This window comes from Astyanax mexicanus, chromosome 3, assembly GCF_023375975.1.
Source record: "Astyanax mexicanus isolate ESR-SI-001 chromosome 3, AstMex3_surface, whole genome shotgun sequence".
Taxonomy (NCBI): Eukaryota; Metazoa; Chordata; class Actinopteri; order Characiformes; family Acestrorhamphidae; genus Astyanax; species Astyanax mexicanus.
Window position 1 is genome coordinate 39,135,483 of NC_064410.1, and position 27,294 is coordinate 39,162,776.

The following is a 27,294-nucleotide window of genomic DNA, read 5'->3' on the forward strand; positions in this document are numbered from 1 at the left end:
ATTGGCAGATATATACATGTGTAATGACAGATATCGGCATCGTCCCAGAATTCCCCCCTTTTTTATTGACTACTAAATGGTATGAATGTAAATCTAATCTATGGCAAATAATGACTTCACAATGCTACTAACCTTTTTTTGAATGACTCTTTGTCTTGTAAAAACATGCTGAAAAAGTGAAGTGAACACCTAATATAAACAGAGCCACAGTGAGATGAGGATGCTGGAGGAGGAGCAGGCAGGATAAACAGCAGGCCTGCACAGTATTTCACAAGCTGGTCTGCCTTAAATGAACTTTCACACTACATCAGTTGAAAGCTTTCCACATGAACGCAGATGGGCATTAGTGAACGTATTACTCCAAGTGAGAGAATCAGTGGCTATTATAAGTCTGCAGGGTAATAGCGGTACGAGCTGCTTGTACAGGCCTGAGACGCTGGAGTGATCTTTAGCCCCTCGTGTGTTCTCCTCTTTTCTTCACGCTTCAGCTGCTTAGCTCTCTCAGGCCAGCGCCTCTGGAGAAGCTCAGAGAGCCGGGGTGAACAGAAACATCACGGTTTGTCATGCGACGGATAGTGAGAGAGAGAGCGACCGCAAGCCAGACAGTCTCACGCCGTCTCCCACATACTCGCAGAGGTCGTGTGCATTACACAGTGCATTCATGTGCAACCCTCTGTGTTCTACAAAGCCAAGTACCTGCATTATGTTAGCAGAGCCCACTACACAGCTGTCTTCTGCCTTCAGACACACTCGGGTAAATCCCTGGACGCTGGGCTGGATGCCTTGAACAGAGAGAAAGAGACATATAAAAATAGAGAAAAGCAACATCCGGTCTCCTGGTGCAAGCACACTTCCTTTCAGCTCTGCACTTCATACAGCTCACCAGGCATCTGTCATGAATTGAGAGAAAGGTTATGGATCACGGTCACGCGATATCAAACAAGATCACTGCTTTAGGTCAGCAGGAAATGCTGTCCATGACCCCCAGACAAATCTAAAATAAGATATTAACTTATATTAAAAGAATGAGTTACCCAAATCTTTTTTTTTAACCAAAAATACAGTGTTAAGTAATACTGTGAAAAGTCAAATACCACGCTTCAATTACAGCCAACAATTACATGTTCTTAATTTTTCAGGAGATATTTCTGGAGAGATTAGACATTAAACAATTAATCTATTTAATGAAGGAGATGGTCAAAGTAATGCTTAAAAAAAGTACATTTCCTGGAAGGAACTGAAGTGGGTGGTTCCCACTCTAAATTTGTATTTGTATTTGCAGGTAGTTTCATTTGTTTATTCTAAGTGGTTACTATGTGGTACTAATTGCTTTGGTATGGTATGCTAGGTGGTTGTCATGATGTTATGTGGATGTTTTAAGTTGTTGCAACAGTTTTGCTAGGTGGTTGATATGGTATTCCAGGTGGCTGATACAGTGTTGCTAAATGGTTGTTGCTTGGTGACTTGTGACTAGGTGGTTACTATGATGCTGCTAAGTGGTTGCTGTTGTATCCCAAGTGATTGATTTGCTAAGTGGACCCTAGATGGGTGTTTCAGTATGGCAATATCATTGTATTTCCACAAGATTTCCAGGCAGTTGCCATGATGTTGATAAATGGTTACTATTATATCCCCAGTGACTGCTTTGGTGCCTCTGGTGGTTGATAATGTGTTGCCAAGTGGTTGCTCTGGTACCCAGTGTTGATAGTTTGATGTGATACAAATGCATTTGTATCATCATTACATTTGAAAGGTGCGAAAACATTTGCACCCCATTTCATTCCTTTGAGAAATTAGTGAAAAATCAATAGATCCATTGTTATATGGAAACTGTGACTCTGATCAAAAAGCACACTTCACATAATCAGACAGAATAATCTAAAAAAGAAACAGTGTCAATATTTTGAAAAGTATAGGATGAGCTACATGGCAAATATCTGAAGAAGAAAATGGAGGAAACAGAAGAAGAGGAAGAAACCATAAATAATACAGAAAATAATGACTCCCCTAACAACCTAGCAAAACTGCAAGAATGCACTCTGTGAGAAGATGACTCAATGATTTTGAAATTAAAAAGCATTATGTTAAGTTATGTGGAGTTGATTTAAAAAAAAATGATAAAGAAAAAAAAACACAAAGAAAAGAAAATTCAACAAAGAAGCTGTACCTGTTCTTATAACAAAGGACTGACTACCCCAGAGCCCAGAACTCAACAACATTGATTGTGTTTGTTTGGATGACTTGGATGATGTAAAGTGCTTCTATTTGCTGACTGAGTATTTCTTCAATACATTTCTGAAAGAAAACTGAAAGTGACAAGGAAGAAAACTGACTGACTACAATAATAAAATTGCTAATATAAAAAAAGAAAAATAGAAAACAACTTTTTGACCAATGGTCTCAGATTGTTTGGCCCAGCTGAAAAAAAAAACATTTTAAAGTTACATATAAGTCATTATGCATCATAAAACCACATACTGTAAACTGTAGACTTCTAAGTACTCAGAATTAGGACAGACAATCTTCCGTGTGTTTCATGTCCTTCGATTTCTACAGTCAAACGAGTGTGTGGCGTGTGAGTGCGGTGGTGGGGGGTGAATTTGACATCGCTCACTGTGGGGCAGGCCCTTTTAGAGCAGCGCTACATGGAGGATCCCCTGCAGTGTGTCAGACAAGAACTACTATATTAGTAATAAGACAGACAAGCCACACATGAGGAAAACACAGCATTAAAGAGGTCCAGAGCCCCACGATGCACGCAGACATGCACCGAGGCATGAGAACAGGATCTGTTGGCACTCACCAAACAAGTTGCCCAGTGGCGCAATCAATTTTAATCAGCTCTCGTTAAGCTGGGAGACAGAGCTGGGTAGAGAGGAGAGAAAATTGAACTGTTGAACTGATATTTGTTTTTAAGCTGAAAGTCAGCAGCTTTTTAGAAGTAGAAGCAGGGAGTGTGGAGAGATGTCCTTGAGTGAGTGGGGATTAGAAACGCACCTTCTTTCTCGCCCTCACACTTCTTGGGACTTGCTGTGGAAGCATACAGCTGATGCGAGTGTTCTCTCAACACTCCACAACATGATGTGAGTAAAGAGTAAAAAACAACACATAACAGTTAGAAAGGGAAGTCGAAAACCAGGCAGACACTGTGTTTTTAACCCTGATTTTAAGCCTGACCTGTCAAACGCGACTGAATTTCATGATGGGGCTGAATAGTAGACTCATCGTCCGCCGTTTGTTGTGCAATGAGAGAGGGGACGCAATGTCCGATTAATTGCCCAAACGAGCTACAAATAAGCAGTTGGACATGAGGAGGAATTTCACAACCTGTTTTCCAGAAATTAATTGCAAATATAACCATAAAAAAGCCTTTCTTTGGAGTGGTGGCCTTTCTCATATGGGTATCTTGCTTCTGCATATATAGAGAAACTTTTTTTTTAAGAGATAGCTGAAGTCCTCAGTGACATGCGCAGCAGGCCACGAAAACCCTTCATATCATCCATATACATATACTACAAAAGAGGAAAACCAGTATTGTAGATTGCATAGACCATCACATACTGATACTGGAAATTTAATTAACCAGTAGACAAAAAAAAAAAAAAAAAAAAAAAACAGCTGACACTCCTACACACGTGTACACTGAAGTAGCAGCACTTCCCTCTATAAAATAGACAAACCGCACAGTCCACGTCGTCCCAGCCGCTTGTGAGTCCATGTACATGTCTTCACAATACTGAGCACAAGTTATCAAGTTTTGGTTAATGCCATGATTTAGACTTGTATTTGGTATAAGCTCGCTCCAAATGTGTAAAGATAACCTTATCTTGAAGATAGCAGTCAAAGATACCATTTGTCCCCCCCAAGGTAGTTTCTACAGCAGTGTGTAAATATTAGCATGTTCCTACAGTGTGTTTCCTCCCACACACAGATACACACATGACGCCTGTCCAATTATCACCATCCTTGTCTGATCCACCGCGATGAGTTAATGAGCTAAGACAAGACAAGAGCAGTATGTTGGTGATATATGATGTTTGTTTTCAGTCATTTTACTGCAAAGAAAGTAGTAAGTTAAACAGCATGAGGATGGCAAATCTAAGCTTATATATGTGGATATGTATATGTGGTTATACTGTATGTGCGGGGCCTCTTGCATTAAGTGTGGATGTGGTTTCTGTTCACACAGACAATTATAGCCAGAATCCACCAGTCACGATTAGTTGTGAAACCGATACTGTTCTGGTTCGTGAACCTAATTGTAAACTGTTTGCTGCATTTCCACCAACGAAAGTAGGTTCCAAAACCAGGACCGTTCGTTTGCTGCGGGAAACAAACAATCAATTGTTAAGTTGATTTCAACCAGTCAACGCCACTCTGATTTGCTGAGACCGCACGTCATCATAAACTCCACTCTGATATGCCGAGGCAAAACACGCTTAACATTTTTTGGCTGCTGCAGTAGCTCAGCTCAGCTCGTTCAGTTCAGCTCAGCTCAGCTCAGCTCAGCTCCGCTCCGCTCCGGACCGGACTCAGCTGCCACTAGGCTATAAGGTAAGACGATATGTATAAGTTAATGTATTTGTAGTGTTAGTTGTTTTAGCTCTGTGGTCTTAAATCATCTGAACCTGCTGGCGTTGCCTCTCTTCCCAGGCAGTTAGCTAACTAGCTAGCTAGCTAACGATAGCTAAACAGTGGCCATAGTTAAAATGGAATTGGAATTACTTTTGAGAACGACCGTATTGCCAATAACATTTACTGTAACCGAAGCTGTAACGTAGAAGCATTGTCCGGTCATGAAGTCAATGCACTAACCAGAGCTAGGCTGATAAGCCAATCTAAGCTAAATCAAAGAACCGTCTTTGGCTAAATTCGCTAAGCTAGCGTTAAGTTATATAAGTTTGTGGCGCCCACAATTAACCTAGGCAACTGGGGTCAATATCAAGTGCATTTTGAATAGCGTGAAGAAGTAAGTTTATGTTAATATTACATAAATAAGGCTATTTAAAATAGTTTGTTGTGGGAAAACATTTATTAAAATAGCTTAATATGATGTGTGAGAATTAAAACGGCATGATAATTCTCGTCAGGTGTTAAATGTGTATTCCCGCCTTTAGCTTAGCGTTAGCTTAGCGTTAGCTAAGCCATAGCATGAAGAAGTAAGTTTATGTGAATATTACATAAATAAGGCAATTTAAAATAGTTTTTTGTGGGACAAAAATAAATTAAAATAGCTTAATATGATGTGTGAGAATTAAAACGGCACGATAATTCTCATCAGGTGTTAAATGTGTATTCCCGCCGTTAGCTTAGCGTTAGCTAAGCCATAGTGTGAAGAAGTAAGTTTATGTTAATATTACATAAATAAGGCAATTTAAAATAGTTTGTTGTGGGACAAAAAATATTAAAATAGCTTAATATGATGTGTGAGAATTAAAACGGCACGATAATTCTCGTCAGGTGTTAAATGTGTATTCCCGCCGTTAGCTTAGCGTTAGCTAGCTTAGCTGAGATTTCTAATTTGTCTTTTTCTACTTGTGCAGATGGAGTCATGAAATGTGACGGGACAGCCACCGAGGACTTCATACGGATGTGTACTTCGGAGCATCTCAAACATGCACCACAAAGATGTGGAGGACACACCGCTGTCTCTCAGGACCTAGAATCTTAATGAAAGTATAATGATGTTAAGGGAAGGTGTAATGGAAAGGTGTAATGTAAAGCTGTAATGGTGTTAAGGGAAGGTGTAGTGGAAAGGTGTGATATTGTTGAGGGAAGGTGTAATAGTGTTGAGGGAAGGGGTAATGTTAAAGGTGTAATAGTGTTGAGGGAAGGGGTAATGTTAAAGGTGTAATAGTGTTGAGGGAAGGGGTAATGTTAAAGGTGTAATAGTGTTGAGGGAAGGTATAATGTGAAGGTGTAATAGTGTTGAGGGAAGGTATAATATTGTTAAGGGAAGGTGTAATGTAAAGGTGTAATAGTGTTGAGGGAAGGTATAATATTGTTAAGGGAAGGTGTAATGTAAAGGTGTAATAGTGTTGAGGGAAGGTATAATATTGTTAAGGGAAGGTGTAATGGTGTAATAGTGTTGAGGGAAGGTATAATATTGTTAAGGGAAGGTGTAATGTTAAAGGTGTAATAGTGTTGAGGGAAGGTGTAATATTGTTAAGGGAAGGTGTAATGGTGTAATAGTTTTGAGGGAAGGTGTAATAGTGTTGAGGGAAGGTGTAATGTTAAAAGTGTAATAGTGTTGAGGGAAGGTATAATATTGTTAAGGGAAGGTGTAATGTAAAGCTGTAATAGTTTTAAGGGAAGGTAAATGTTTAGTGAAATTGTTATGGTGTGAATCTAAGGTGTATGTTATGTTGATGTAAAATAAAGGCATTAACCCCAAATGAGATTTACTCATTACTTTTATTATTATATTAATGTTTCCCCAAACAGAAAGGGTCAATTTAAAATCAACAGTGGTAAGATGGGGGTAATTAATTTATCCCTTGCTTTTACTGGTTCTTTGCAGGTTGACATGTTTTGGAAAAAGTGAGAGGGTTGAAATGCAATTTATTTGTAAAGCATATTGTGTATAACTAACGTGCATAACTAGTTCCAGAAGGTTGTGAACCTAATTGTTTGGCTTAGCTTTGTATGCGTTTCCAGTTATCTGCTGAAGCTGGAACAATGGAACAGTTGCCACCGTCTGAAATGGCACTACAGTTATGCAGGGAGCCTCAAAGTAGTTGGTCTATAAAAACGTATACATGTAAATTTCACGTAGAAAAGACGTCCACAACGACTTAATTTAAACTAGAATTAGCCCTTATACGGAGGTCTGGGGGACGTCAATACTGGACGTGCAGAAGACGTCAGAAAAAAGACGTCGTCTGGCGTCACAGTCTGCACCTTCAGGAGACCAAAATTGGACGTGCAAAAATGACCTAGAAAAGACGTCGTTTCAACGTCTCTTTGTTTAGTGGGGAACGTTCTATCGATCTGGCACCAACTATCAGGGCTTGCTCGAACTTATACATAAGCCATCACCTCAACCTTATTCACAAAAATTATATAAAACTGTGGGCATTCCCAAGCTGTTAAACAAGGCAAACAAACCAATCAACTGCCCAGACAATGACTGATTATGAATTGAATGCAATTACAAACTGTGTGAGTGCCCTTTAAATTATGTGACAGTGACACAGAGAAATACAACAATACTGATATCGGAATCCCCATTAAGGAGGCCCCTCCCACTTGTTGCTGAAAGTTGCCAGCCAGCCAGGTTTGTGATTCCTGCAGCCAGCAAAATAAGATACTTCAGCAATCATAAAGTGGAGTTAACCATCAGGAAGCCTATGAAACGAAAGAAGAGAAAGGAAGACTAAGAACTTTTGCTTGGGGGTCACCAAATGCCTTAAAACGACCCTGACAGGTAACAAACACTTCAAGATCGATTAACCTACTGCTATCCCTTGACTTTCGGCATTTCAGTGTGTGTCTGTTTGTCTGCTACATGTGCCGCGCTTCCAGCCACTTGTACAAGCTTCAGGCCACCATTGACTCATAGTCTGTAAGAGTCTTAATCAGGGCAAGAAGCTACGGATGATGTCAGTAATGTTATTCGAAATGCAACATGCTGGTCTATGGAGTGAAGGCGACGTAAAAGAATAGCACCCAGAGACGCTATTCAGTATAAATATACACATCCAATCTGGGGTGAAGGAAAAGAAACACCTTCTAATTCAATATAAAATGTGATTTTGGAAAAAACAACGCACTCCCAGGAGCCACATTACTGGAGGGAAAACTAATTCAATTAAATGATCCTAATTAGATTTTCCTTGACTCCCCACTCATCTGCGCAACACTGGCGCAATATTTCAAGCTCCCGGATTGGCTAGACGAGATGAGATTCAGAGAAATTTCCTCGCTTCCCCCACGGGGAGCTCAGTGACTCATCCGAGGGGACATACCACTCCAGGGGCTTAAAAAAAAAAAAGCAGGCTGGACCACAAGTGAGCCCTTTAAAAAGCACTAAAGCAGCTCTCAGTGAGCAGCCGCTGGACCGGCTTAGCCTGGTGTTGGCCTACTGTTCAAACACACACACACACACACAGGCACATACACTCACACACACAGCTGAGGCATGGTGAGGGTGCCAGTAGCGCTGCGGTGGGAAGCGGCCGGGCTCCGAGTTCACAGGCTGTTTTTGTTTTTGCACACTGCCGTGACACAGCACGTAAAGGTCACCCTGGAGTGTTTGTATGGGCAGAAGGAGGCAGAGAAAGCCCCTCCCCCCCCACCGGTTCCACCACAGTGTGAGCAACTTCGATGAGCTCAGCACAAAACAGACAGATGATTCATATCTGCAGGCCAGCGAGGCGCTCTGCTCTGGAGCTGAAGGCATCGTTGCGTGAACGACCAGCCGAGCGGTCTCGGGTTAGCGCTGGAAGAGAGCTTTTCATGCATATTCAGAGAGTTCTGAATTTTCTGCCTGCTATTTTCCTAACAGCAGAAAGGCCGCATTTATACAAAGGGTCACTTTGAATTTCTGTTTATACTCAAGGCAGCGCAGCAGCATTCCAAGAAATCCTGTACGAGTCCATTAGGGGAAACGCAGGAACACAAAATCAGCTGTTACAGCTCATTTGACCTTAACATTATTTGATGTACACACTCTTTCCTCCCTCTTCTCTTTCCTGGAAGCTTGTTTAAGGGCTTGTCCAGGCCTTTTTCATTCCTGGGAGGGCTCCAGCTCAAGTGCTGGTCAGCGGCTGAGCACAAGAGAGCTTCACACAGCCTCCACTCTGCCAACGGAGGTCACACACATGGTTGACATTACTGTATTACTGACTGGCACATCACCTCACACACACAACCCACACACTTGTCGGTTCACACAGAGACACAGAGAAGATCCAACAGGGAATTCTCTCACAGCACTCACACACAATCCATTTAGGCTGTGTTTATATGTGTAGCTGGATTCCCTTGGTCCTCTTGGTCCTGACTAGCACTGGCAGGATTCGACTTCTTCATATCTGATATTATACTACTTTTGCAACCTTGAGTATCTGCCAGTATGTCTGACATCAATCCAATACTGTCTTTTTGCCTCCCTGCATTTAGCTGTAACTAAGCTGTTAGTAATATATATGTTTGAACACTCTTTGCTTTTAACATCTGAATAACGTTTTGTTCAAACTGTAAAACTATGACTTTTTCCACTTCCCTACAAAGCCAAGAATACAGGCATGTGGCCTGATTTAACTTATTTTTTTCAACTGATATTCAATCCAGTCATTTTTGGCCAGTATTTTGACCAATGCCAATACAGAGTATCAGATCAGCACCCCCCTAGTTTCTGTATTTTAAGTCTACCAGGAAGACTCTAGGCAAGCATGCAATAATACCACTTCAGTTTCTGAATCAGTTTCTCTGATTTTGCTATTTATAGGTATATGTTTGAGTACAATTAACATGGTTGTTTTATTCTGTAAACTACAGACAACATTTCTCCCAAATTCCAAATAGAAATATTGTCAAAAAGCATTTATTTGCATAAAATGAAAAATTGCAAGTGCAAAATAATGCAAAGAAAACAAGTTAATATTCATAAAGATTTAAGAGTTCAGAAATCAATATTTGGTGTAATAACCCTGATTTTTAATCACAGTTTTTTATGCATCTTGGCATGTCCTCCTCCACCAGTCTTTCACACTGCTTTTGCATAACTTTATGCCACTCCTGGTGCAAAAGTTCAAGCAGTACAGTTTGGTTTGACGGCTTGTGATCATCCATCTTCCTCTTGATCATATTCCAGAGGTTTTCAATTTGGTCACATCAAAGAAACTCTTAATTTTTTAAGTGGTCTCCTATTTGTTTCTAAAGCTGTATAATTTCAATAGTATTGACAATGTAATAGATAACAGTTAATATAAAACTAGTCTTTGACATAGGCCACATCATCGGCACAGGTCTGGAATTTCTGTCTTTGCTATCGTAACGACAGCAAAAAATGTCACATCTGGCTCGAAACAAGCAAAAGGCATATATTAATTCTCTTAACTAATCTTGACTGTGTTTTGGGTGTAACGTGAAATAAACCGATCAGCATGTTAATTGCCTTTCCCTTTAGGAGCCAGGTGTGCTCTAACTTTGGCAGATTGGTATTTTAACAGTGCAGCGCTTTTGATCAGAGAAAACTGCCTGTGCTTTCACTCTGTGAAGGGGCACAAGCAAGTCATTTACAGGGACCAGCAATGTTATTTTACAGTGTATTCTGATTATTGTTGATTTAAAAGCTGGGTTTTATGCATTGCTGCGTGTCCTTATGTGCATAAAAAAGCCAGAGAGTACATGTGTTGTGCGTGCAAAGCAGTAAAAAAGGAGTAGATGTACCGGAGTGTTTTTAAAGGAATGCTGCCCCTTTTCAACTCTAACAAACAGGAGTGGGTTAATGACTAGTCCTCTAAAACCGGTTCCTCTAAACCATGACACAGAGACAGATTAAAAATAGGGCATATTAAAAAAATCTGGCATAAAAAAAGCAGGCCTTGATAAAGTAATAGCAAAATAAACACGATAAATGGCCATTAGCCCTTTACCTGAAGTGGATTTCTCATACAAGCCTGGGGGCAGCTCTGGCCTGAAGGTTTGAGAAGCATCTATGTGACCAGAATGATGCTACTTAAGTGCTCATGAGCTCAATTATTATATGTACACCACTCTTCTTTCTCTCTCTCCACAACCTCCTCTAATATAAATTAAACAGTCACTTAGCCACTTAGATAGTGTACAGTGTCTGACTATGACCACAATCCAACCCTGCTCAAAAGGTAAATGTCTCACTAGTGCATTTGAGCCCTCTATAGATCTACTGAGATTTAAATCATTAACAAAATATCTGATGAAACTCAGTTAAGGACCAACATTCAGGTTTAGAGTCAGGGGAAATGAAAGAACATTTAATAGATATTTAGATAAATACTACTATCTATAACATTTTACCATTTACCAATATATATATATATATATATATATATATATATATATATATATATATATATATATATATATATATATATATATATATGGTACCACTTTAAAATAAGACTACCTTTTTAAAGGGTTTATAAATGGTTTACAACTAGTTGTAAATGCCTTAAAAATCATTAATAATCAGTTATAACACATACGTAGAAAGTGCAACAATGTAGATGGCTGTGGGTTCACTATTTGGCAAACGACAGGTCATTGTGACCCTTTCTACGTATGTGGTATAACTGATTATTAATGATTTTTAAGGCATTTACAACCTAATTAGTAACCATTAATAAACTAATTGTAAACCATTTATAAATATATTGGTACTAGGGGTGTGTTTAAAAAATCAATTGTTCAATTCAAATCAGTCTTCGTTTGAATGATCTGATATCGATTTATAGAAACCCCAGATCGATTCTTAGAATTAGCCCATTTTTCCCGTATATGCGTACAGTTTTAACGTCTCGCATTTTATCTCGTGAGAACATCCTTTTTCCGAGCACCGCCCTCTGGCTGGAGTAATCAGTTTAGCATGGCTTGGGCACTTTTCTTCTGTATTTTCACTCACTACTGCATGTGTTTATTAAACTAGTACATTTTACACAGTTTTAAGTTGTTTTCCCATGTTGTCTTCGTCTGTACTTGACCTGACTGGGTGGAGCTACCATTATCTGATTCACCAGGGAAGCTAACATGTTATCCGGATTTCCAAGTAAAGAGTTAAGGGCTTTGATTAAGGACTCATCAATAGCAGCTTGGCAGATCTAGACATCAAAACCACATAGAAAACATATTAAAATGTAGCTCCTAACACTTTAGATAATGTGTTGTAGGTTTTATGTATGAGTTTTATGTATTCCACAGTATTATTATTTTCTAAAGCAATCTGATTCCCCACCATGTGACCCAAGGCCATTCCGCGTGGCAAGCCCTCAAACAATGCATATGACTTGGGTGGCTGAGTTACGCGAGCGTGTGTGATTGCGTCATGATTTAAGTGGTCAGGAAAGCATGCAACAATGCGTTATGAAGTGGTCACTTACAGACTGCTCATTCCATTCCCATCATCACAGCCCTATTACCAGAACACAGTTCAGTAACTACACAGCCCTCTTTCACTGATATAGACACTTAAACAAAGCATTTGTTGTGTTTTTGTTTGATGTACAGTGTTTTAGTTTGCATTGGCTAAACCCTGTGGCTTTGCCTTCCACTCATTTTCTCCATCAACATTGGGTTCGTTCCCTGTCCTGGGTGGCCGTGGACACGGTCACACTGCAGTGACACAGCTTATGTACCCTGAGAAAGTGGGCAGTTTATAGAAAGATGATGGGATGACCCACAGTTACACCGCGTTTTTCCCCCACCACTTCTGATTGCTATTTATATGATAAAGGCTGTGAGTACAAAGATGATGCATGTTATTGGAACCGACCCATTTCACTGCCCACAAATGTGTTGTTTCATAGCAGGTGTTGCAAGGTTGGACCAGCTTTACAGGGCACTGGAAAATTCCGCTCAACCTGGTAAGAAATTGTAGCTCATGCTGTTTACTTACATTCTAGATGCCAAACAAAATTCTACATTAGTTGGCTCTTGACAAACACACTAAAATACAACTATGGAAAAAAAGTTAGAAACTTAAAAATGATTTTACCAAATTGAAAACCTCTGCAATATAATTAAGAGGAATATGGATGATCACAAGCCATCAAACCAAGCGGAACTGCTTGAATGTTTGCCCAGGAGTGGCATGAAGTTATCCAAAAGCAGTGTGTAAGACAGTGTGTAAGGAGAACATGCCAAGATGCATGAAAACTGTGATTAAAACCAGGGTTATTCCATCAACTATTGATTTCTGAATTTCTAAAACTTTGTTAATATGAACTTGTTTTCTTTGCATTGTTTGAAGTCTGGCTGCTGTGTCTGTTAACAACACAGCTCTAATTCTGTCAAGCTTGTCTGCTGTGTCTGTTAGTGTCACAGTTCAAGCCTGCCGAACCTGGCTGCTGTGTTTGTTAGCATTGTGGCTCCAACCCTGCTGAGCCTGGTTGTTAGCAGCATGGCTAATATGCCCTAACCCAGCTGATCCTGGTTGTTGTGTCTGTTAGCATTGCAGCTTCAACCCTGCTAAGCCTGGCTGCTGTGTCTGTTAACATTGCATCTCTAATTTGGTCAAGTCTGTTTGCTGTGTCTGTAAGCATCACAGTTGAAACCCTGCTGAGCCTGTTTGTTAGCAACGTGGCTAACATGCTCTAACCCAGCTGAGCCTGGTTGCTGTGCCTCTAGGCATCACATTTCCACCCTGACAAGCCTGGCTGCTAGCTTTGTTGCTAACTCGTGCCAGCCTAGCCAACCAATAAACAGCCGAGACGCTGAAGGAGCATAATGTAAAAACTTACTTGGACCTGACATTTTTTCTGCTGCCCCTGCCAGCATTAGCAGGGAGTTTTCTGGGCTGCTGAAAACTTTTTAAAAGAAACACTGTCATATTAAACCAGCTGAATTGGAAAGCTGGCTAAAAAATATACATGGAATATAAATAAAATATAAATAAAGACAAGCTATGACTGTATCAAAAAGCGTTTTGTATGTTTTGAGGTTGAGTTTCTTAAATTCAAGCTATTTTTTTCCCCTAACGCCCCAGGTTGTCCTGCTTTTGCACTCTATTTTTTGGATTTTCTTTATGGCCACCATGCCCTCACTACCACACACTAACAATGAGTGTGTTCTAGTAAAGCAAACAGCCTGAAACGCCGCAGTAACCGCAGGGCACAGGGCCTGGCACACTGTTTCACTTGGGGAAAAACCCTGAGTACCAGTTTACTGGACACTGCCGCTAGACCACATGAGCTGAAACCATGCTGTTTACATAAACAGCCTAAACCCAGTGCCCTCCAGCTCTAAGAATCAAACACTCTGGGATGACTGAGTGGGGAAATTCAAGAAGCTTTGGCTTTCTCGCACACACATATACACACCCACAAACACACACACACACCATCTCTCTGACACACAGAGAAAAACAAGACAAAACGAATGCCAGAACGCATCACTCTCGAAGATCTGTGGTTGATTATTCTAGCGTGAGTCACTGAGGTGATGAGAGACGCTTCAAAGAAGCCACTGGCCCAGCCACACCATTACACACACCACTGCTTATGCTGACCACCAACTTGCCTATAACAGCTGAGGTAAAACAGGCAGAATCTACTGGGGATGGGTGGTGGCGGGGGCACAGCAGAACATCAGGCACACTACTGAACACGAGGAAACTAGAAGAAATAAAACCGGTAAAAAGTCAACGCCTGCGGTCCCAGCAGCCTGCTGATATTCATGCATGCATGCACACGAGGCGCAGTGCAGCACAATCACGCAGCTCGTGTTTCACAACACACAGACCGGCCTCTATAGGAAGGGAACGCTTATATAATGCACAATAGCAGCAACACACACTCAGGAAGCTGCGGAAAACAGCTAGATGTAGACTAAAGTACACGCACTAAGGAGGTCAGCTGTCACGTCAAACACGGTGTGGGTAAGCAAGTCTACAGCTCGCCTGGAATGACAGGGTGCAGTCTTGGTCAAAAAGAGTTAACTCACGCATACACTCACATGCCCCCAAGGGTTTCATCAGTTTGGCTCAGGTTCAAAATGTGTGTATGCAGGCAGTCTGAATGTGTACACCTAAGGCCAGTCAGTTGTACAGTACAGAAGATCAAAATGAATACATACACATGTGTACTCATTCAATTTGTGCTTAACTTAATCAGACTAACTGACTCTTTTGCATTATATACTGCATTTTTCGACTAGAAGTGTCGAATGATCAATTAAAAATTGATCAGTGTAACGCTGGAGCAGACGGGAGGCGGACGTAAATGCGGGTAAGACAAGATTAATTTGAATAAATAACAAAAACAAATAAACAAGTAAACATGGAACAGAGAAACAAACCAAGACAAGCGAGGTGTAACGATAACAAACGAGAGATAAACTAACATAAACAAACAGGGAGAACAACAAAAAGCAAAGCTAGACTAAACAGGACTGGGGAAATAAGGAAATAAACTAGAAATAAACAAGGAATAAACGGAGATAACTAGGCACAATAAACAAGGGCTATAAGCAAGAGATAAACGTGGAAAGACAGACAACAGGAGTTGGTGCAAAGACCGACGAAGACAAAGTGGCACAGAGGACTATTTATAAGAACGAGAAACAATGAACACCTGGGGAAAGGGCGGAGCAACAAATTACACACACGTGATGGAAAATAACTGGGGAAACACACTGGGAAACGCAGAAAACACAGGGAAACAGAGTAGGCGTGACAATCCGATTATTTGCAAAAGTATGCTGTGATTAATATTTATTAATCATAATTTTTACATATCTTAAGACTCTTCTTAACAATCGATGTTATTATTATGTTATTATTATATACAGCTCTGGAAAAAATTAAGAGACCACTTCAGTTTCTGAATCAGTTTCTCAGATTTTGCTATTTATAGGTATATGTTTAAGTAAAATGAACATTGTTGTTTTATTGTATGAACTACAAACAACATTTCTCCCAAATTCCAAATAAAAATATTGTCATTTTGAACGTTTATTAGCAGAAAATGAGAAATGGCTGAAATAACAAAAAAAGATAGAGTTTTCAGACCTTAAATAACGTAAAGAAAACAAGTTCAGAAATTAATATTTGGTGGTATAATCCTGTTTTTAATTACAGTTTTCATGCATTTTGGCATGTTCTCCTCCACCAGTCTTACACACTGCTTTTGGATAACTTTATGCCACTCCTGGTGCAAAAATTCAAGCAGTTTGATGGCTTGTGATCATCCATCTTCCTCTTGATTATATTCTAGAGGTTTACAATTTGGTAAAATCAAAGAAAAACATCATTAATAAATGGTCTCTTATTTTTTTCTAAAGCTGTATTAACCAGTTGGGATGAATCATTAAAAAATAATAATCACAACATTCTATGATTAATCATGGTTAAAATCAGCATACTGTTTATGTTGAGACTGTATTTTGGAAGTAATTTGGAAATAATTGTATAAAAATTCATTTATTTTCATATTTTCTTCATCATCGGCCAGGGCTTCTCTGATGCAGATTCACAAATTTCTATTACAGATTTAATGTATGTTTCAGAATAAATAAAACATAATTCTAAACAGTATTGACAGTGTGCATATTGCTAAATAAAATTGCTAACACATTAAATACAAGCCATGAATTACAGAGAAAAAAATGGTGGCAAAAAGACCTGATTAGTTTGTTAAAAAAAAACAAAAAACAAAAAAAAAAACATAATGAATGAACTGTGTAGGTTAATGTTTACAGCACTAGTTCGAACCAAATGTATTTCAGTCATGATGTCGTATTTTCCCCTTAAGTAACCATTCCAAAGATATAAAGTTTTTTTTACTGCATAGCAACAGAGCCAGAGTGACACACTAGCAGCAGTTTCACACCCCCATTTTAAGGCCAGTTGAATTTAGCAAAAACACTTGTTTTGGGTTATGTTTGCAAGAGTAAGGCTAATCAATATTTGAGTCTTCTGGCTTATCTGTAAGTCAACAGAACAAACTGTGCCTTATATCACATTATGAAAACTACGAAAGCAGCTCAACTGTCAAATCATTCTCCCTTAATCAGAAGGTCATGATTTTGAATCCCAGTTAAGTTCTGATGTCCTCAAGTTGATGAACTCAAAAGCAAACATATAATAAGTTGCCTTACAGCACACTCGTGGTTGATTCCAAAAAGTAAAGTTCAATTCATCTATAAAGACATTACAGAAGCTTTGCACGATGATGCATTGCCATGTTTTATCAAAAAAGGAGGTATCTGGCCCTCCGTCAATTAGACTAATAAAGTCGTGATATAACTCACCACAATTTCCCCATAATCAGCAATGGTACTTTGAAGATAAGATACATTTTAATGGAACACTGGCCAACTGGAAAGTATAGAACTTTATTCTTTGGCTTTGAAATTCTTGCACATAAGTGGGGAAATAGAGTTCACAATAAACCAGCAAATGCTGAATGCAAATGTGGAACCCTGAGTAGAATGGCTAAAATCAAAAAGAGGACAGCATATACAGCAGGATAATGATCCAAAACATATTTAAAAATTCACCATAGGCTACTTGAAGATACATAGCCTGAGGCCTATGGAATGGCCCTCAGATTCTCCTGACCTGAATATCATAGAGAACTTGGACCTTAAACAAGCTCTGCATACACAACAGCTTAAAATATGTAGGCTATATAGAGGTTTTCTTGAAAGAAAAACTGAACTTTTTTCTGTTTTGGCTGCTACAAAACACATTTCAGTTAGGGCTAGGCGAGTTTGGTCAAACAAATATTATAATACAATATTTAAAGACCAAAATGCATCAGCAGCAGCAGATCCACAATATCTCAAGTACAATGCTTTTTACTGGAAATGTGCTATACTTCATCCAATTAAACAGAACTAATGAATGATACTCTCTGTAAAGAAATGTGCAGTTAATCAGTGCTCTTTACAGACTGATTATATCCACAATATTCTCAGAAAAGTACAGTAAAATATTGTTACATTTCCCTTCCCTAGTTTCCAGCTGTGATTTTTGCCGAAAGGAGAATGTGTCATGTGCCACAAAGCTAGTGTGGTCAAGGTCCTGCAGGTAGAAGCTGCTCCTCAGTAGTAGAACATTTAACACTTCCAGCTTCTGACAGAAGCGTTTGAAAAATAGAAAAGAGAGAGTTTAATCCCAGATTAGGTTTCTCAGGCTGGGCGGTCACCAGGGACTTTGATTTGTTGTTCAGTGCATAAACAACTGATTTCTCAGGATGCATATTAGAAGGCTTGGGGAGTTTGTGGTGCCTGGCCCTCAGTGAGTGTATTGGAATATAGATTAAGAGGTGAGGAGCAGAATCATTATGGCTCCACACCTCCCCACAACGCCCCCCACACACACCCACCCTTTGCCTGAGCTTTTTGAAGCCTTAGTCTCAACTCAGTGCTTAATTATAAATGTAGCCTCAGGTGGAGAGAGATGAACAGAGGTGAGAATGTAGAGAATTCCCTTTTTCCATAAGACACCGCAGTGCAAAGTATTCATAATTCTCAGCAGAGTCATCATGATTTGATTCTTAAAAAGATAATTCAGTGTGATAATAATTGTGCCAAAAAATCTCATTATACTTATACTTATTTTTGGCTTTGTACGATTCATATTTATTTCATTCTTTCTTCTAAAATAATGCATTCTCATATTGAAGAACTATGATATGCCTCCAGGCAGCTTATGTACAAGGACTGCTGCTGGTGTGCAGTCTAATCATACACCACCATTCTGAGTTTTCTTCCCTCATTGAACAAGCGGTACATATCAGAGCTATCACCTATGCTATGACCTTGTGATGTAGTACAGCTATTCTTTGATTTTACCAAATTAAAAACCTCTGGAATATAATCAAGAGGACGATGAATGATCACAAGCCATCAAACCAAGCTGATCTGCTTAAATCTTTGCACCAGGAGTGGCATAAAGTTATCCAAAAGCATTGTGTAAGTGGTGGAGGAGAACATACCAAGATGCATGTAAATTGTGATTAAAAACAGGGTTATTCCACCAAATATTGATTTCTGACATTAGGACACTCCCACATTCATTACTATTGAAAATGCCTAAAATCATAATTAGGTGCAACCTACCCATTGTAGACGATTAGTAAATAATACGATGAGACTGTCTTATTTAAACCCCTGATGTTTAGTTTGATTTGCTTTTCACTGTTGAAGTGAATTAACTGAGTTAATTCAGATCACAATTTTGGATGGATTTATCAGAGTTTGAACTAGGCCTGAGAGTGGGTATAATAATAACAATACATTTCAGATGTGAAGCAGCAAAATTGCCATATTCTGACTGATACTTTATAAAGCATGCATTTTTATAACCCTAAAATATCAACACTATAAAATAATTTACTAAATTGCTACAATTCACTGTGCATTTTTTTTTCTTTTAAAACAGAGCAACTAATAGTAATGTACACTGAAAATAATGGAACACTTAGTCACTAAAGCTACAGGCCCAGTGGCTCCACTGCAAAATTACATTAGTAAACTTCAGACACCAGAGACACTGTTGGAGTCTCCTCAGACACTGACCACAGCTCTAAGGCAACACGTCAACCCACGCTATGGTCCGAGCTATTTAACAAGGCCAATCTCTGACCTCGCCACTAATGTAATGAATGCATCTCCACTTGGACTGCTGAGTGAGATTGATCATGCTGATAAGCTCCACACCCATCACAGCCAAGCCCAATTTTTCATCCTTATGGAAAGTATGACAGAACATCTACACGCGCAAAAAGCTCCTTGATTGGAAACAGCTTGCGCATCCTCATCCTGATCGCATGCAAATGTATTCTCCTGGTCATATTGATACTTTGCTTAATGAAATTAATTGCAATCAGAGCCTGCCTTCTCCCGGCGCAAGGACGAAGGCAATTAAGGTCACCTATTGGAGCAACCTCGGTGAAACGGTTCCTATGCAAATGAGATGCAAACTGAAAAACTAGTTAATTTGGCCTCTTGACATTCCCAACTGGCTCGGTGTATGCAAATCACATGCAAATGACACCAGCAGGCTGTGTTTCCCAAAAAAGAAAAGGGCTGAGCTCTGACTCTCCTGATATCTGCAGGTAGGGCAGGAGAGAGAACATGGGGGCAAAGCACAGAAAGCTCAGGTCCATATGCAGCACCTGGCTCAAGTGAAGCATTGCACAGGCAACAGCTGGTGTGTCTGAAGTTGCCATCAGTTCACCAAAAGCCCAAAACACAACGAACAAAACCGACATCAGTCTTCCATTAAAGTGATGGCTTGAGCAGAAACCAAATTCACACGTTTTTCCATTTTTTTCTTGATGTAGCCAAAAAATAACACACAGTTATGGCCAAATTCTTTATAGGTAAGTCTGCTCACTTAGCGGCCACCTTCGTAACATGTTATTTCCAGTCATACAAGACCAGTCTTCCATCTGTTTGAATGGGGAGAGACCAAAAATGTTGGAAACTTGAAGCTTAGATTACCGTTTCAGAAACATATTTTACATCAGTGAAAATATTTGTAGCGTTTGGCTCAATAATGCACATAAAGTGCATTTTTCAGTTTGATTTGGCTACTGCATATGCACAGATCTCCAACAGGGGTCTGTTGGGGGGGGGGGGTGGTTCCCTTGAGCATGCAGACACTCCTTTACTCTTAGATAGATAGATAGATAGATAGATAGATAGATAGATAGATAGATAGATAGATAGATAGATAGATAGATAGATAGATAGATAGATAGATAGATAGATAGATAGATAGATAGATACTTTATTGATCCCCGGGGGGAAATTCTTGAAACTCTTGGCACAAACTGCAAGCTGATAGGCTCTTTTTTGTTGAATGGCGGGGCTTTATTGTATATAGAGGTGCCATAATTAAATCCCAGTCATACTGCAGTCATTGGTTGCTCTCTTCATCAACAATGATACAGTAGTTCCAGTTTAAAATAAATGTAAAAAATAAAAAAATAAACAAAATCAACCAAACAAACTGAAGAACTGAAGGACTACATTTCCAAGAAGATTAAATTTGCGTAGTTTTTTAGCTGGACCATCCACATTAACAGCGGGCGGGCTGACAGAAAGGCACAGTGAGGGCAGCCTTGCAAGAGCGTTTGTTTTTCACCAATAGCCTGTGAAAAAAAGATGATTTCCGTTCACGAGGATATAAATGAGCAATGTACCCTGCTCAGCGACAAAGAGCAGGAACAGCATCAGGCCCTCTAACGGACCACGCAACAGGACAGCACTGCGGAACAGTAGCATGCCAATTTACACTGTCCTACAAGCAGCTGCTCCTGAAGCAGGGGGCACAAATTACCTCATCTACACAGGCTTGGGTCATCTGGGGTGAGGGGGAGGGGGGCAGCGGCGACGGAGCGAGGACACTCAGCCGTAGTCGTAACGCAGCATGGCGAGAGAAAGCCCGGTCAGATGCCTGAGAACAAAGCATGGGACGTGAAGGACACTCATGGGCTATCTCCTTCAAAAATCAAACGGTAGAAAAAGCAAGTAATCATTTTACTCCATACAGGAAAACTACACAGAATACAGTATGGATTGCCACAGATAAGAATTCAATAATAATTGAGGAGCTTTTCCTCTTTCTCCAATGGAATGTTCATTCGTTTACCATTAGGATAAGCCAAGAGGAATTCTAATTCATCAGAGTCCGAAATATGGTCAGGCCTAACTCCCACAGGCTTAGCAGGATCGTTTCAGAAGAATCCATTGTCATACTTGATGACCGTTTATTATGCATTCCACATACTCTGTCAGTAAGACAAACTATAAAAGAGAAAAAAATGGGTTAGTTTCCACACAGATATTCTACAGATTATATAGATTTTACACCCTTACATTACATTCCATGGACATTTCATACGTCAGCTAGAAAATGAAATAAAAAAAGCTTGCTTACATAAAGCATTTTCCCAGAGTGTCCAGACAAAGTACCCCTTGTCCAGAAACAATCAATCAATTTGTCATTTCACACTGATAGCTGGCAAATACGTTTGATTGGTTCATTAATCAAACTGCCGGCCTTTTTTGCTGCTGTTTCTCAGCAGTTTAATGAATAAAATGAAGCTGTAGAGATGAAGTCAAGCAGCCAAGGACAGAAAATGGCTTTGATTTACGTGTCTTATTCAGTATGCAGACAACTCCCAAGTTCTTTCAGAGACAGAGAACACATGGGCAGCTAATGGAAATGTACATTATAATAAAGAATCTTATCTGGCTTTTTGTCAAGTAACAAACAATTTATCTAGAGATCTAAATGTATCTAAAATGCATACACACCACAGACATGCAGACATTATGGGCCCTATTTTGGCTATCTATAGGTGAGCTATCAAACACCCATCATGCAGTTTGGTTTAAGGGTGTCAGTATGGCTTTGGTTTTGTGATTACAGAAACAAAAATATACATTGTGTGGCTCAAAATGTGCGAAAATCATGTATCAATTCTCCATATTAATCATGGATGTGTTTTGGGCATAATGTGAAATAAACCAATCAGAGTGTTACTTGATATTCCCTTTAACAGCCAACTGCGCTCTGACTTGCTTTATTTGACATGCTGGTAACTTAACAGCGCATTGCGCTTCTAAGAGTCTCAGCAAAGCAAACTGACCTGCATGTTTACGCTCTAAAGATGCACAGCTATGTCATTTACAGGAACAGCAACACTATTTTATTTTATATTCTGTTTATTGTTGATAGAAATCGCGGGGGTGTATGCTGAGTGCACCTGCGTAGCTAAGATAGGTATGAACATCCGACAGGTAACTGTGGGTTGGACTATCAGGGTTTTTAATCAGTCAGTGGTGCACTTGTGTTTTCCGCCACCAAGATAGCAATATGCCAGAAATTTACCTGAACACACCTTATTTCCAGCGGCGTAGATATATTCGTAAACTGCATTGCTATTTTAACAGCGAAGGCACAAGGCATGAAAATAGGCTGTTCGTGGGGTGTAACGCATCTTGTGCAGGGTGTAAGATAGATCCCCGTGACTACAGTAAATGGACAAGATATCATTTTTTTAACATAGCAACATACGTTTCTTATATACTTATATATTGGGACAAGGTTAACAATGTCAATTCTTAATCATTCGCATGAAACTGAAGCTGAAACATCTTAGCTTGGAGAAGATTGGATAAGTGCATTACAGACATAAAACAGCATCCTGGCACATATTTTAAGTCGAAAGAGTTAAGATGTATGATTAAAAAAATGTACGCTTAGGTGTCAACTCACATTGCTTGTTTGAATGATCAAATATATATGACAATAAAGACTCGGTACAATATGTATTATGACACAGGTGTTACGACTTTTAAATATTCCAATATCTGGCAATGCTGTTTTTTGTCCACCTGAGGGGGGTGGGGGTGGGCCACAAAAAAAGAAGAAAGTATTTATATGAGACAATTTACAATGTGACTGATATGCTGTGATTTAGGTGATCACAATGTGCACTGAACAAAAATATAAACGCAACACTTGATTTTGCTCCCACTTTTCTTGAGCTGAACTCAAAGATCTAAGACTTCTTTCACAATTGGGTCTAAATCTGTGTTAGTGTGCACTTCTCCTGAGAGAAACCATCCACCAGTCACAGGTGTGGCATATCAAGATGCTAATTAGACACAGTGATTATTACACAGGTGTAGCTTGGGCTGGCCACAATAAAAAGGTGCAATCTAAAATGTGCAGTTTTTTCACAAAGCACAATACCACAGATGTATTGGCATTCTGACTGCAGGAATGTTCACCAGAGCTGTTGCCTGTGAATTGAATGTTCATTTCTCCACCATAAGTCGTCTCTGAAGGCAATTTAGACAAGTTGGCAGTACATTCAACCGGCCTCACAATCGCAGCTTAAACAAAATTTTATTTTTCATTTATCACTTTTCACAATGATACTGGGATCCTACAAAGTTATCATACATCACATTTCTGTCCGTATCATACAGCCTTATTTCACTGTGTATTATAAAGGTAGCCTGTCTTCTAAGGTAAAGAGAGTAAGATATAAGAGATACACCCTGGTCTAACCGTTTATTTGGCATTGCATTAAGTGAATGCAATGAGTTTCTGTTTAAACTTGTAAAGGAACCTACAACATTGAAAAGTAAATGATAGCTTTGATGGTTTAAAGTTTATAGTTAAACAGATGAGGTTGAACAATGCATATCAGGTGGATTTGATCCAAACATAAGTCATAATCTAGATACTTTTATGAAAATATATGCTTTTTTTACATCATTTTATTGCCCTTGATGTGCACATCAATATGATCATCCAGTGCATGCAGCAGGGCAGTAGAGAATTAAATCTTTTCATGTTAATGACAATGTTTGGTCATTAACAAACATGAAATTCGTAAAAGTTACTATTTTTGCCAAGTCACAGAAACCAATACATTGGTTTTGAATCACAGCTTCTAAAGAATGCATTTTGCTGCCTTACATTGCACCCACTGATGACACAGATGTGCAAATGAACACTCATTGCTTGTTTAGTCCCTATAAACTAGTAGTGCCGATAGCATAGGACTTTTTGGAGCAAAAAAAAACAGGCCCTGTCTAGAGGAGTATGAAGCCCCCCAGCATTGATCTGTGGAGCGGTGTTACAGTGTATACTGGAATGATGGACCTTAACTTATGAAAAGTTTCAGTCCAGACTGCACAACACAGGGCCAAACTAGAGTAGAACAAATTTTCATCAATGAGTCATTAAGGAACAGCAAGATCTGTTTGATTACCAGGAATTTAAGATAGAGGTTAAAAAGTAACTGCGTAAAATGAATTAGGGCTGATATAGTATAGTACATTTTAATTTAAAAGTTAAAATGCAAAATGTGGACCTTTATGCTGCAGTTTTTCCTACTCTGCTGTGCACCAATTCAGATGATTCAGTTCAGGCAGCAGCCCAAATAACCTCTCTCTCTCTCTCTCTTTCTCTCTATTTTCTCTGTGCAACATCAGCCGAGGTGCTCTGGAGGCAAACTGCTGACCACTGGCTCCCAGTGCACTGTGTGATGGTGCCGGGGTTCAGTGTGCAGCCTGTCGGCGCCCTCTACTCCTCTCCCGACGCTGCTCTGAGACAGCGAGCTCCGCTTCACTCTCATTGGCTGCGGAGCAGACCACTAATCACAGCGTAGTGTAGGCCTCAGCCAATCAGCTTCCATCATAACACGGCTTGCGCTTTTATGAATGGAGCGCAGCTTATGCTCGCAGCGTGCACGTGCAGTCAGATTTTTGCAGCATGGGCATGCAGCGCTTTTCCGAAACACTGCTGCGGCTGCTGCTGCTGCTTCACACTTTGTTCCGAAACAGTTGTCGAGCGATTGCGATGTGGTCTGAAAAAATTACACAAAAAATGACTGTGGTGAAAAGAGAGGCAGTTGAAAGGAAAACAGTGGCAATCAGCAAAGGCAAAACCACCACATACTGAAACATCTATACTGTGAAATCTATACTGAACATTCCCATATATATATATATATTTCATCCATACACAAGAAAGGTAATGGCAACAGTTGCTGGGAAAAGGTGAAGATTGCATATATATATATATATATATTTTTTTTAAATAAACCCCAAATACATACAGTTCATACAGTTCCCTATGCCCGATACAGTCTGACAGCCTCGTCGCCTGAAAAAAAAAAAAAACAACAACATGAAAAAATGTACCACTTTCCATGAACTTTCTGTCTGGCAAGCAAAAGTGGGGAACTGGGTTAAGTGTGCTCAAAGCCACTTTGGTGTGTCAACAGTGCCACCTACGTGCAGACAGAGAGACGGCAACTCTAAGGGAATTACATCACAGCTTTCTCGGCCCATTCACCGTAGAGCTGGCTCAGACAAAGAGCAGCCAGCCAGGGAGCCAAGGCACATTATTCAGCGTGTGGGGAGATAAGAGAAGACTGTACAATAAGCCAGCCAGTCTGGCCCATTCTAATTGCGCTGTCTGCCCCTGTGTCCTGACTCATAATGAGAAACCTAAGGCTTTGTGCCTTTGCATTTGAGAAAGGCTGGTGCATGACTCACCTAACTGTTGTTATTATCAAATATACAAATGGACAAATCGATACACGTCACAAAGACAAGTCACAAAAAGCAAAAAAATAAATAAAAAATCTGTTTTTGCGCACCAGCATTCGTCTAGCAGAACTCACCGTTCAATAGAGATCATTAGTGTTCAAAAACCCTGTAAACACTCACTGGCATTATACACTCTGGCAGTCTACAGCAGTTACCATACATGTGCATTACCCAGAGTGGAGAGAGGCTTGTTTCTCCAACTGCCTTTCAAATGCAGCCACTGCCATCTAGTGTCATCTAAAGGAAAGACCATAAAGTCAGTTTAAACCATTTAACTATTTGATTTGTATAAGAAATTATTATACTTCAAAGAGCTTTGAACAATATTTAAACATTTGTGTCAAATCATCCAGTAGTAGAAATTAAAAGAAGGTATTACTATTATTTTAAGACCTAAGGAGAGGAAGTCAATATGTCAACATAAAATTATATCGATTTAAATAAAACTAAGTATACATTTGTTATGAAATAAGCAGTTATTCAGTGTTTCTTAAGAAAAACAGATGGTTTTAATAACAGTAAAAGAGTGAGACTTGTCCCTGGGTTGATAGGGGAGGTGCTTAAATTAAATCCCCTAGTGACCAAGGGACAGGTCTCACTCTGTGAAATCAGGGTGTGCTATTAAAGATACGATATAGGAGCAATATAAAAATGGTAGGCCAATGCCTATTCATAACATTTACAAAATATTAAAATTGGGCCAAAGTCTAATTCGTTACAAGAAAAGCTAACATTTTTGCTTACAAATGCAGTAAAAAGAATGTGATATTTTAGTTCAATTAATACATTATGTATTTGGTTTAAATATCTGTAAAATCAGACACATTTTTGTAAACATGTGCCAATGACAGCATCATTCTTTTCATATTATAAATCCACTCACTCCACTCTTTTCCATGCAGTCCTTTAAGTGCATTTATTTTGGTTCCCCAGTCCTTTAACATACATGTTGGTTGGCAGGTTATTTATCAGCTCTAAGATTATTATTACAAAACGAAACAGCCTGATAATGGACAAACTCATTTGCCTTCTTTTTATGCCTAACATTGTCTTTATAATGTGTAAAAATTTCTTATTTTTAATAAATCATTTAAAACCTTTCTGTCCTTGTTTTTGTCTTCAATAAAATGTTGTATGTAAAAATGTTTAAAAATGTTCAATATTTTCCAATGTAGAGAGGATTTTCAGACTGCCATTAATAACAAAAATATTTAGACAATCACACTAAGAAAACCATGCATGGCACTGCAGTATTAGCCAGTGTACAGCACCAGAGAGATCCAGGTAGGTGCAAAAGGCATCAAATAAGACACAGATGGACAAATGAAGACAGACAGACTGTCACTTAACATTTCCTCTCAAATGTGACCTACCGTCAGCCGCAGTGGGAAGTCCCCTTCACCTGAGTGTACCTAACCACCACCAAGAGAAAGCCATCAATCATTGCAGAGGGCATTCTGCTAATTAGCACAGAGTTAATTGGGGTCTCCGACCTGAGGCAAA

The 27,294-nt window shown here is 39.5% G+C and overlaps 2 long non-coding RNA genes across 3 annotated transcripts; one reads left to right on the top strand and one right to left on the bottom strand.

Moving 5' to 3' along the window:
* Positions 1–27,294, bottom strand: LOC111195527 (uncharacterized). Its single transcript, XR_007438063.1, has 6 exons — positions 27,165–27,294; positions 25,963–26,028; positions 25,296–25,342; positions 21,305–25,043; positions 20,993–21,109; positions 1–782 (listed from the first exon to the last, which is right to left on the bottom strand). It is a non-coding gene; the product is annotated as an uncharacterized LOC111195527 (long non-coding RNA).
* On the top strand, positions 4,810–6,395 carry LOC125799231 (uncharacterized). Of its 2 annotated transcripts, XR_007438062.1 has the most exons (3): positions 4,810–6,048; positions 6,099–6,154; positions 6,261–6,395. It is a non-coding gene; the product is annotated as an uncharacterized LOC125799231 (long non-coding RNA). The 2 variants fall into 2 exon arrangements; XR_007438061.1 differs by lacking the exon at positions 6,099–6,154.